Below are 8,662 nucleotides of genomic sequence, written 5' to 3'. Positions count from 1 at the left end.
CCATCTGCTCTCAGGGGCTCACAATCTCCCATCCCAGTCAGCGTCCTTATTCCCCTGCCTCCTGGCTTCTGTTCTCACTGTGTATGAATGGCTGTGCCTCCACTGTTTGAATCAATGGCACACTCACTAGGTCAAGGACCAGACAAATATGGGTTCAAGTCCTGACTCACGGGGTACACTTGGGCTTCTTGCTCATTCCCATGAACCCATTGCTTTGTGTGTGAATTGGGGTCACTACCTGCCTTGCCAATTTCCTGTACAAATGAAATGACATCATACAAGCAAAATACTTTGCACATTGACAGTCACGTGGTGGACTCTGCAAGGAAATGTAACTGTGCCATTTCTGCTGCTGCCATGGTTATTGTTGTTATCATGAAAACAGTGTCCTGAGCAGAGCAAGAACCTCTTCTGATGGAGGTGGAGAAAAGATGTCACTGTCCGCCAGGCCCTCACTGGGTGGCCAAGAGACCCGGAGCAGGTGCCTTGTGACCTCCGCCCTAAGCTAAGAGCCCTGACCTCCTTGCTCAAAACGTGGAAAAAGTAATGATCACCTCGTGTGCACAGTTATGGGGACAGAACGAGATGAGATCGTCTTGGCAGGCAAAAGGTGCTCAATTAATCCCCTCTTTGCTTTCTGGCATGTACCCTTGACCTGAGAAGGAACAGTGAGTGCCTAACCGACGCAGAAAGGAGGGAGCCTAGATGGATGATATTTTTAATGGGATTGTGGGTCATATGACAGTTCAATTTAGAATCTTCTCTGAAGGCCTGGACCAGAAGCTGGAATCTTTTGTAATTTTTTTCCTTTGTTCTTTGGCTGACGTCTGTTTTCCCCAGGGAAAACGGAAGCTCCAGGGGGGCGAGAATGAGTTTGTGTTAGCAGTTCTCTCCAAAGCCTGTGGCGGAGCATATAGCACATAGATCACATCACAGATATGTCATGTGGATGAGTGTGATGATGCTCATAAAGCACTCAGCTCAGCACCTGGAATATTCTATGTGATGTCCATGAATTATAATCACTGATTTTTTAGAATTCAGGGTGATGGAAGCCTGAGGTGGACTTCCCTGGTGGCTCAGGTGGTAAAGAATCCACCTGCAATGCAGGAGACCTGGGTTCAATCCCTGGATTGGGAAGATCCCTTGGAGAAGGGAAAGGCTACCCTCTCCAGTATTCTGGCCTGGACAATTCCATGGACAGAAGAGCCTGAGGTGGGGAGAAGGAGAACGGGCTGAAGACACCACCGTGCCTGAGGGTGAGGAAAACCAGGAGGACTAGCAAGATGTTGGGGTGAGCCTCCAGTTTTAACTCATGGGGTGAACAGGAGGGACCCACTCTGTGAAGCAGAAAACCAGGCCTGAGAACAAGGATGCAGAGCCTAGCTCCATAAAGAGAGAGCAGAGCTGCTCAGGGGCAGATTTTCTCTGAACATGGTCTCTGCAGCACCCCCAGCCCCAGCCCTGACACCCCCGAGTCCCCATTCACCCCAGCAGCCCATGTGCATTTCAGGCCAGAGCCCATAGCTACGGGGACCTGGAGTGGCAGTTCTTGTCCAATGGGGAGCCAGAGAGGGTAGTGTCCTCATCACAGGGGCTGTCAATGGGAAAGCAAGGGCTCAGCGTAGGGGCCCCTCCAGCCTGAAAGCAGAATTCATTCTCAGCTCCTGAGAAGATGAAGTGGATGACACCAGCCTGGATTTTCATGTCTCACAGGCTCCTGTCCAGACAACTCCCCCGTTGCCATCTCCCTCCAAAGAAGGAGCGATGGTTGAGGCAGGGGCATCCGAGGGGGGCCGATCCACACAGTGCCCCTCTCCCTTCTGCCTCACACAGTCTCACAAGCTCACTGTCCCCTCAGACCTGGGTTCTAGAGTTGCCTCTTCCTCTTACCCTGGCCAGGTGGCTTCTGTTCCCTGGGAAGAAGGGACATCAAGACTGTCCCTCTGGCATCCCCTCCAGGCCTCTTCATTTGGGTAACAGCCTTGACTTTACCTCCCCCTCCAGAGCTGGTCCCTGATTCCCAAAGCCATAGCCCAGACCAGGGGCAATCAGCACAGAACTAGTTCAGTCCTGTGTTTACCTCAAAGGTAAACATATCACTTACCATGAGCCAATCAGAGAAGTCCAGGGCTTTTGCTTTCTGGCTGGAAGAGGTATGTCTTCCAGTAAATGGCGTCATGAAACTACGTGGCCCCCATTAATGCTGCAGCCACCTGAGAACCTAGATCAAAGATGAAGGCAGTGCCTTGGAGGCAGAGAAGAGGCTTGGAAAACACTGGGTCCTTGGTCACACAACTGAGATGCTGGATCAATCCTTACCTGATACCTAATCCACCACTAGTTTGATCATTTAAGCAAGTGTGTGCTGGGTTTTCTTGCCACCTGCACTGGATCTCAGCTCATCCTGTAATAGGAAGCAGTTATTCCCTGAAGGCTCAAATGTTCACTGGTTCCAGTGGAATCCCAGGAATTAGCAAAGTCTCCCAGTCCCCTGACAGGAAACCTTCAAAAGTGAATCTCCTTGAGTAGCTCCTATTTCCGTGCTAAATCCATTCATTTATTCATTCAACCAGAATAGGTTAAGCACCTACTCTGTTCCCAGCCTTGTGCAAAGTGTGCGGTTAACCTCCAAGGGAAATAAGGTGAAGGAAGGAAGGAAATGAAGAAGGAAATCAGTAAATAAGACAATTTCAGAGGGGGTTACGTGCTTGGAGAAAATAAAACAAGGCAACACGATAGGACCCTGACGCGGGTGTCGGGGGACAGACACTGCTTCGTCTCAGGTGGCCGGGAAGGGTTCCTTGGGACAGGTGGCATGTGGGCCAGGACCTTAATGATGAGAAGGAGCAGCGATGCTAAGATGTAGGACAGGACGTTCCTGAAAGAAAGAATGGCAAGTGCAAAGGCCCTGAGGCAAATCAGGCTTCTTATGTGTCAGGAAAAAAGACAAAAAGACAGTGACATTGGCTCAAGTTAGACTCAGTAAAATTTGAATACGGTTTGTTACGGGCCAGTTACTATTCTAAGCGCTCCATTTGCGTTAACTAACAATCTCTGAACAAGCCCACAGGATATGTGTCATTATCCCCGTTTTACAGATGTCGATTCATGAGTCCCAGAGAAGCTTATTAATAAATTTAAGATCTAATAGCTAGTGAATGTCAGAGGCTGGATTTGAACTCGGGTTTTCAGATGCTGGAGCCCACATCCGTTCGGCCTTCCTGTGCTTCATTTGGGAAACGATGGTAACGGTCTTTCCCGTGGTTTCCTGTGAGCTTGCTATGGCCTTCCCTCACTTCTCAGTCAGGCAGGGCCTCCTCACCCGCTTTCAGCCTCATGGTCAGCCTCGTGTACAGCCCCTGGTGGAGAAGTCTGCCGTTTGGGGGAATATATTCAAGTCAGTGCAATGTTAGTGTTACTGCTCACCTGTGCTATGTTCTCCAATCAACTTTACCAGTATTTAAGGATTTGATTTGTTTTTCTTCCATTTGATCAGCCTAACCACTGTGTCTTGATCTTAGTTTCTCCCAGACTTGAGTGGGAAACAGAAATGCCACTTACTGGCCCTGCAAACCCCAAGAATGATCACCAATGTTGGCAGGGGTTGGAGCAGGTAGAGGCTCAGAGGTTGAATTTTATTCTGAATGCAACTGGATAGACTTCCAGTTTCAGCCTGCCAGTTGCTTCTCCTGTCCTTATAACAAGAAAAACCTGGAAAACTGCAAACCAATGACTGTTCTTGGACTCATCAGAGAACTGACATTACAAGGCAAACTGCCCCTGCAAAATCAGGAGAGATGGGGTATACAGATGGTCACAGCAAGACCCACTGGACCCATTGTTAAAGGAAAAATAATGACTCATGACACTTGCTAAAAAAAAAAAAAAATAGTAAAGCAGATTTTATTCAGGAAGTGGGGGTGCTTCAAGAATGGGATTCTGTAGTAGGGGAGGGAGAGATTGGGCTCACCCCCAAATCCAACAAGAAAAAGAAGGAATTTATAGCCAAGGAGCAATGTAGGGGGTCATTGGATAGAAATTTTCTAAGAGGAAACCTCGGGGGTTAGAGGACATTCTGGCTAAAGTAATCTAACAGGATTCTTGCTGAAGGCAGCCTGGGTGATCAGGCATCACATTGGGGATAGTGAAGATGCAGAACCCAATCAGATAAGGAGGGTAATCAGAGGGCGAGGGTGGGGGATTCTGATTAAACTGACTTGGCAGGACCCTCACTGCAACTGTATGATGCGCTGGTAAAAATGAAATCCCCCATCCAGGGCCCAGTTGAGAAGAGAGTTCAGAGGAGCCTGTTTGGTCAAGGAGAGAATTTTTGCCACCATAAATCTGGCGGGAACACTTACATGCAGCTTAACTTGCTAGAGGCTGAGTGTGGACTAATGTAGGGGTAGAAACTCCTGGGGTCCCTGCAGTCTCAGGGGAGCCCCAAACTTTCATGGGCTTTACTCCTCGAACCCCAGCAAATACACCTGGAAGGCACTGGAGTTTTGAGCAGAGGAGTCACCCACACTGGGATTATCTCTGCAACCAGCAAGCTCCAAAGAAGGTAAAGCAGACCCCTGGTGATCTAAAGCGAAGTCACTCAGTCATGTCCAACTCTTTGCAACCCCATGGACTGTAGCCTACAAGGCTCTCCCATCCATGGAATTTTCCAGGCGAGAATACTGGAGTGGGTTGCCATTTTCTTCTCCACCTGGTGATCGAACAGAACTGGAAAGAACTTCCTCACCAATACTGAAAAACGTCTGACTTCCTGTCTTGCCTGAAATTCTGCCATTAATTTCCTCTCTGGGTCCAAAAGATTTATCTGAGACCCATCGCCAAACGTAAGGACCGCCACTGAGCAACGCCTTGACTGCTGAGCTTACAGATTGGGGTGGGGATGTCAGAGGGAGCTGAGCACAGGGGTCTGGGAAGGATTTCTGGGGTGAAGACTCGGGGACAGAGAGTAGGAGAGCAGGAGCCAAGGAAAAGGGAGGGACACACTTGGCAACCACCTTCTTTCTGATTTATTCCCTGAAGATAAACAAGATCCAGCCCTGCCCTCTAGGAGCACACAGTCTGAGGGAGGAGGCAACACTGAGAACAGAGGCTCGAATGCGGTAAGAGCTGGGCAATGGAAGAGCACAGAGAAGAGGAAGCGGCCAGCCTGGGACAAGGGGTAGTCAGAGATGCTCTCCTGAGGCGGGGACACTGGAGCAGACTAGGCGAGTTGATATGGAACTGGAACAGTGTTCCAAGCAGCCAGAACAGCACGTGCCAAGACCCAGAGGAATGAGAATGCACAGAGCAACCAGAGCCCAGATGGCTGGGGGGAAGTGGTGAGAGACGGTCCTGAGTGCCAGCTGTGGGCCCTGGGAGGACCAGGGGCTTGAGGGCAGCAAGCAGGAGTGGAACGTGACCTCCAGGAAACCTATCTCCCAAGGGTCCTGACAGCTCCTAGTATGCAGGAGGGGCTCCACCAACATGAAATGAAGGAATGAATAAATGATTGTGACAGGGTAATAGGAAGACAAGGAGGATATTGCAGTGGTCCAGGCGACAGCTAATGAGGTCACACAAGGTCATAGCGGTGGGCACAAACAAAGCAGGTGACTTGAGAGCAATCTAAGAGGAAGGCACTGGGTTGGGTGGGGTGTATACCCGTGGTGGCTCAGACGATAAAGAATCTGCCTGCAATGCAAGAGACCCAGGTTCAGTCCCTAGGTCAGGAAGGTTCCCTGGAGAAGAGAGTGGCAACCCATTCCAGTATTTTTGCCTGGAGAATTCCATGGACAGAGAAGCCCGGCAGGCTACGGTGCATGGGGTCGCAAAGAGTCAGACACACTGAGCGACTAACACTTGCACTTTCATACCTGTGTATATGTACGCAAGGGGGCTGTTTGTGTGTGTGTGTCAATGCATGTCTCTGTGTGTGTCTGGGTGTGTGCTGTGCATATCTGCACACTTGTCTGCACGTGCAGAGGTTCTGAGTGGAGCCCACAGGACTCACTAAGGCCAGAGGCCAGCTGGGACCCCCATCCCGTGCCTCTTCCTCTGCCCATGCTGCCCTCATTACCAAAGAGGGGTGCTTGTCCCAGTCCTGACCACCCCCAGGCCATCTTTCTCTGCATCTCCTGCTGTGATTGATATAAATGCTGCTCTAATTTCTCATCATCCCCTGAAATTTACAAAATGGTTTATTCAGTTACACTTTCAGCTCTGCTCCTTCCTTTCCTGTTCTGTGGTGTTGTGACCAGGCAAAGAGAAGAATAAGAAAAGTGGTAAAGCATCAGGAGGAGGAGGAATGATGGAGAAAAGAAAAGCAGCTGTGGGGCCAAAAAGTGATCACAGGAAAATGATGGGAGTGAGTCATTTATTTTCTTTTAAATAAGGATGAGTTCTGTTCACTTCCTAATACACCAGCCTCGTGGTTGCCTGTGATACGGGCCCCAGGAGGAGGGGATGTGACCTGATTACTCATGACTGTCCACCTACCGGCACCCACGGGGCTTGTTGCCCACTGAAGCGTCCTTCTCTCCCTCTCCTCACAGGGGTCTACTGCCTCTCTGCGCCCTGCCCTGGACAGGACCCCAGACAGGCTGGGTCCCCTATGTGTGTGAGCATCTGCTCTGTACCAAGTGCTGGGGTTGAGGTGACCAGAGTAGACACAGTCTGTGCCTTCCAGAGTTTCTAGTTGAAATTGAAATTAAAGCAATAACTACACAAAGAATCAGCTATAACATGATGATGGCCACAGGGGATCTATCTTGTCTGAGGGAGGTCGGGTGGGCTTCCTGGAGGAAGCAGTAGTCCTATGCTGAGACCTGATGGATGCATAAGAGTCAGCCAGGTGAGATGCCCTGGAAGATGCTCCAGGCAGAGGGAACAACATCCGCAAAGGCTCAGAGGTTTGAGTGTCAGAAGAAAGGCTTGTGTGGCTGGACCATCACACAGGCCTTTCTGTATGGCAGGTGCTGAGGCTGAGGAGGTGGATGAAGCCCGACTGCCCTGGGCTGCCAGGCCAGAGCAGGTGACGCTGAGGCAAAACCTAAAGGAAAGGAGAGAGGGAGGGAGCCAGGCAGACAAGGGAAGAGGATCTAACCGGAGGCAAGGGTAAGGGCCAGGCCTTGAGGCAGGAATAGGATGAGGGCTCGCGATCCAGGAGGGATGGAGGGCTGGAAGGGAGTTACTAGTGGGGGATAGTCTGGAGGGATGGGGGGACATGCAGGGCCCAGGACCACTGTCAGTGTGGGCTTTGCCCAAGTGAGGCATGAGCTCTGGGGCGTGAGTCTTACAGGGTCACCTGGCTCTGCAGGGAGAGTGACAGGACAGGGCCAGGCCTGAGGCAGGGGGACCAGGCAGGAGCCCGCTGCACTGGCCCAGGCATAATAGTGGAGAGGGACTGGGTGGGAGCCTAGAGAGTGAGAGAAGATACTAGATCCGGGGTTAAGTGGAGGTCGAGATAGCAGGACTTAAGGATTATGCATTCCATAAAAATCCAGCACAATTCATTTTTAAAAATTCATTCTATTTCATGCAACATCTTCTAGGAATCTCTTCTAACAAAACAGAAATTTGGAGAAAGAATAAAGATATCAATTGTAGTCTCCCCTGGTGGCTCAGACGGTAAAGAACCCACCTGCCAATGCAGGAGACAGAAGAGATGCAGGTTTGATCCCTGGGTCAGGAAGATCCCCTGGAGAAGGGAATGGCAACCCACTCCAGTATTCTTGCCTGGGAAATGCCACGGACAGAGGAGCCTGGTGGGCTTCCATCCATGGGGTCACAGAGTCGGACACGACTGAGTGAATAACACTTTCACTTTCACAGTTTATAATAGTCAAAAAATTGAAACCATTCACATTTCAAAAGTGAGAGTTTAGTAGGAATATTAATCAAATGGACTTTTTCTAAGGATATATAGACAGAAAACTGGTCCAATTGGAGGGTCTGGTAAGAAAGACCCAAATCTGGGTGTGCCCCACATGGATGGCACAGCTGGGGCTTCACGATGTCTACTCCCTCTGCAACAGGGGGCCAGAACATCCCCGTCACTCTTCATGACAGGGGCATTAGTGAGACTTGCTTTGACCAAAGAAACATGAATGGAGGTGAGGATGGACACTTCCAGGAGGGACAGCTCAGGGTCTGAGCTCAATTCTCTGGTCCAATCTTCCCTGTCACAGTAACACTTGGGGATGCTGACCTCCTAAGGGGCCTGAGACCGTGGCCCTGCCATCAGTCTGAGTCCCTGGGGCCAGCGGCAAGCAAAGCCCTCCCCTCTGATCACAGTGGGCATGTGACATGTATGAGAATAGCCTCAACTGTTTTGGAAAGTTGCTTGCTATTGCATCATATCCTAGCTTACCCCGACTGTCACACCATTGTGAAATCAACTATGAAAATATATAATTGCACAGGAATAGAAAAAGGAAAGAAGAAAGGTTATTAGTAGTAGAAACTACTGTCTTTGGGAGGGGAGCAATTAGTGATTGATAACCTCTTTTATATTAATGTTTGCACTTTCCAGACACTTCAGTGTTAAGTAGGTATCGCTCACATTAAGGGGAAAGGTCAGTGTTATTAACGAGAGTGCGGGCCCTGGAGAGGCCGTCCTGTCCCAGGCTGTATCTCCGGCTTCAGGCACAATGAGCATCTG

The 8,662-nt window shown here is 50.1% G+C and overlaps 1 long non-coding RNA gene across 1 annotated transcript; it reads right to left on the bottom strand.

Annotated features, from left to right (window-relative positions):
• Positions 1 to 777: 777 nt before the first annotated feature.
• LOC133235924 (uncharacterized) lies at positions 778 to 2,448 on the bottom strand. Its single transcript, XR_009732694.1, has 3 exons — positions 2,323 to 2,448; positions 2,108 to 2,224; positions 778 to 899 (listed from the first exon to the last, which is right to left on the bottom strand). It is a non-coding gene; the product is annotated as an uncharacterized LOC133235924 (long non-coding RNA).
• Positions 2,449 to 8,662: the final 6,214 nt, after the last annotated feature.

The sequence above is a fragment of the Bos javanicus genome, chromosome 2, assembly GCF_032452875.1.
Source record: "Bos javanicus breed banteng chromosome 2, ARS-OSU_banteng_1.0, whole genome shotgun sequence".
Classification (NCBI taxonomy): domain Eukaryota; kingdom Metazoa; phylum Chordata; class Mammalia; order Artiodactyla; family Bovidae; genus Bos; species Bos javanicus.
This window is presented reverse-complemented; position numbering and strand designations above follow the sequence as displayed.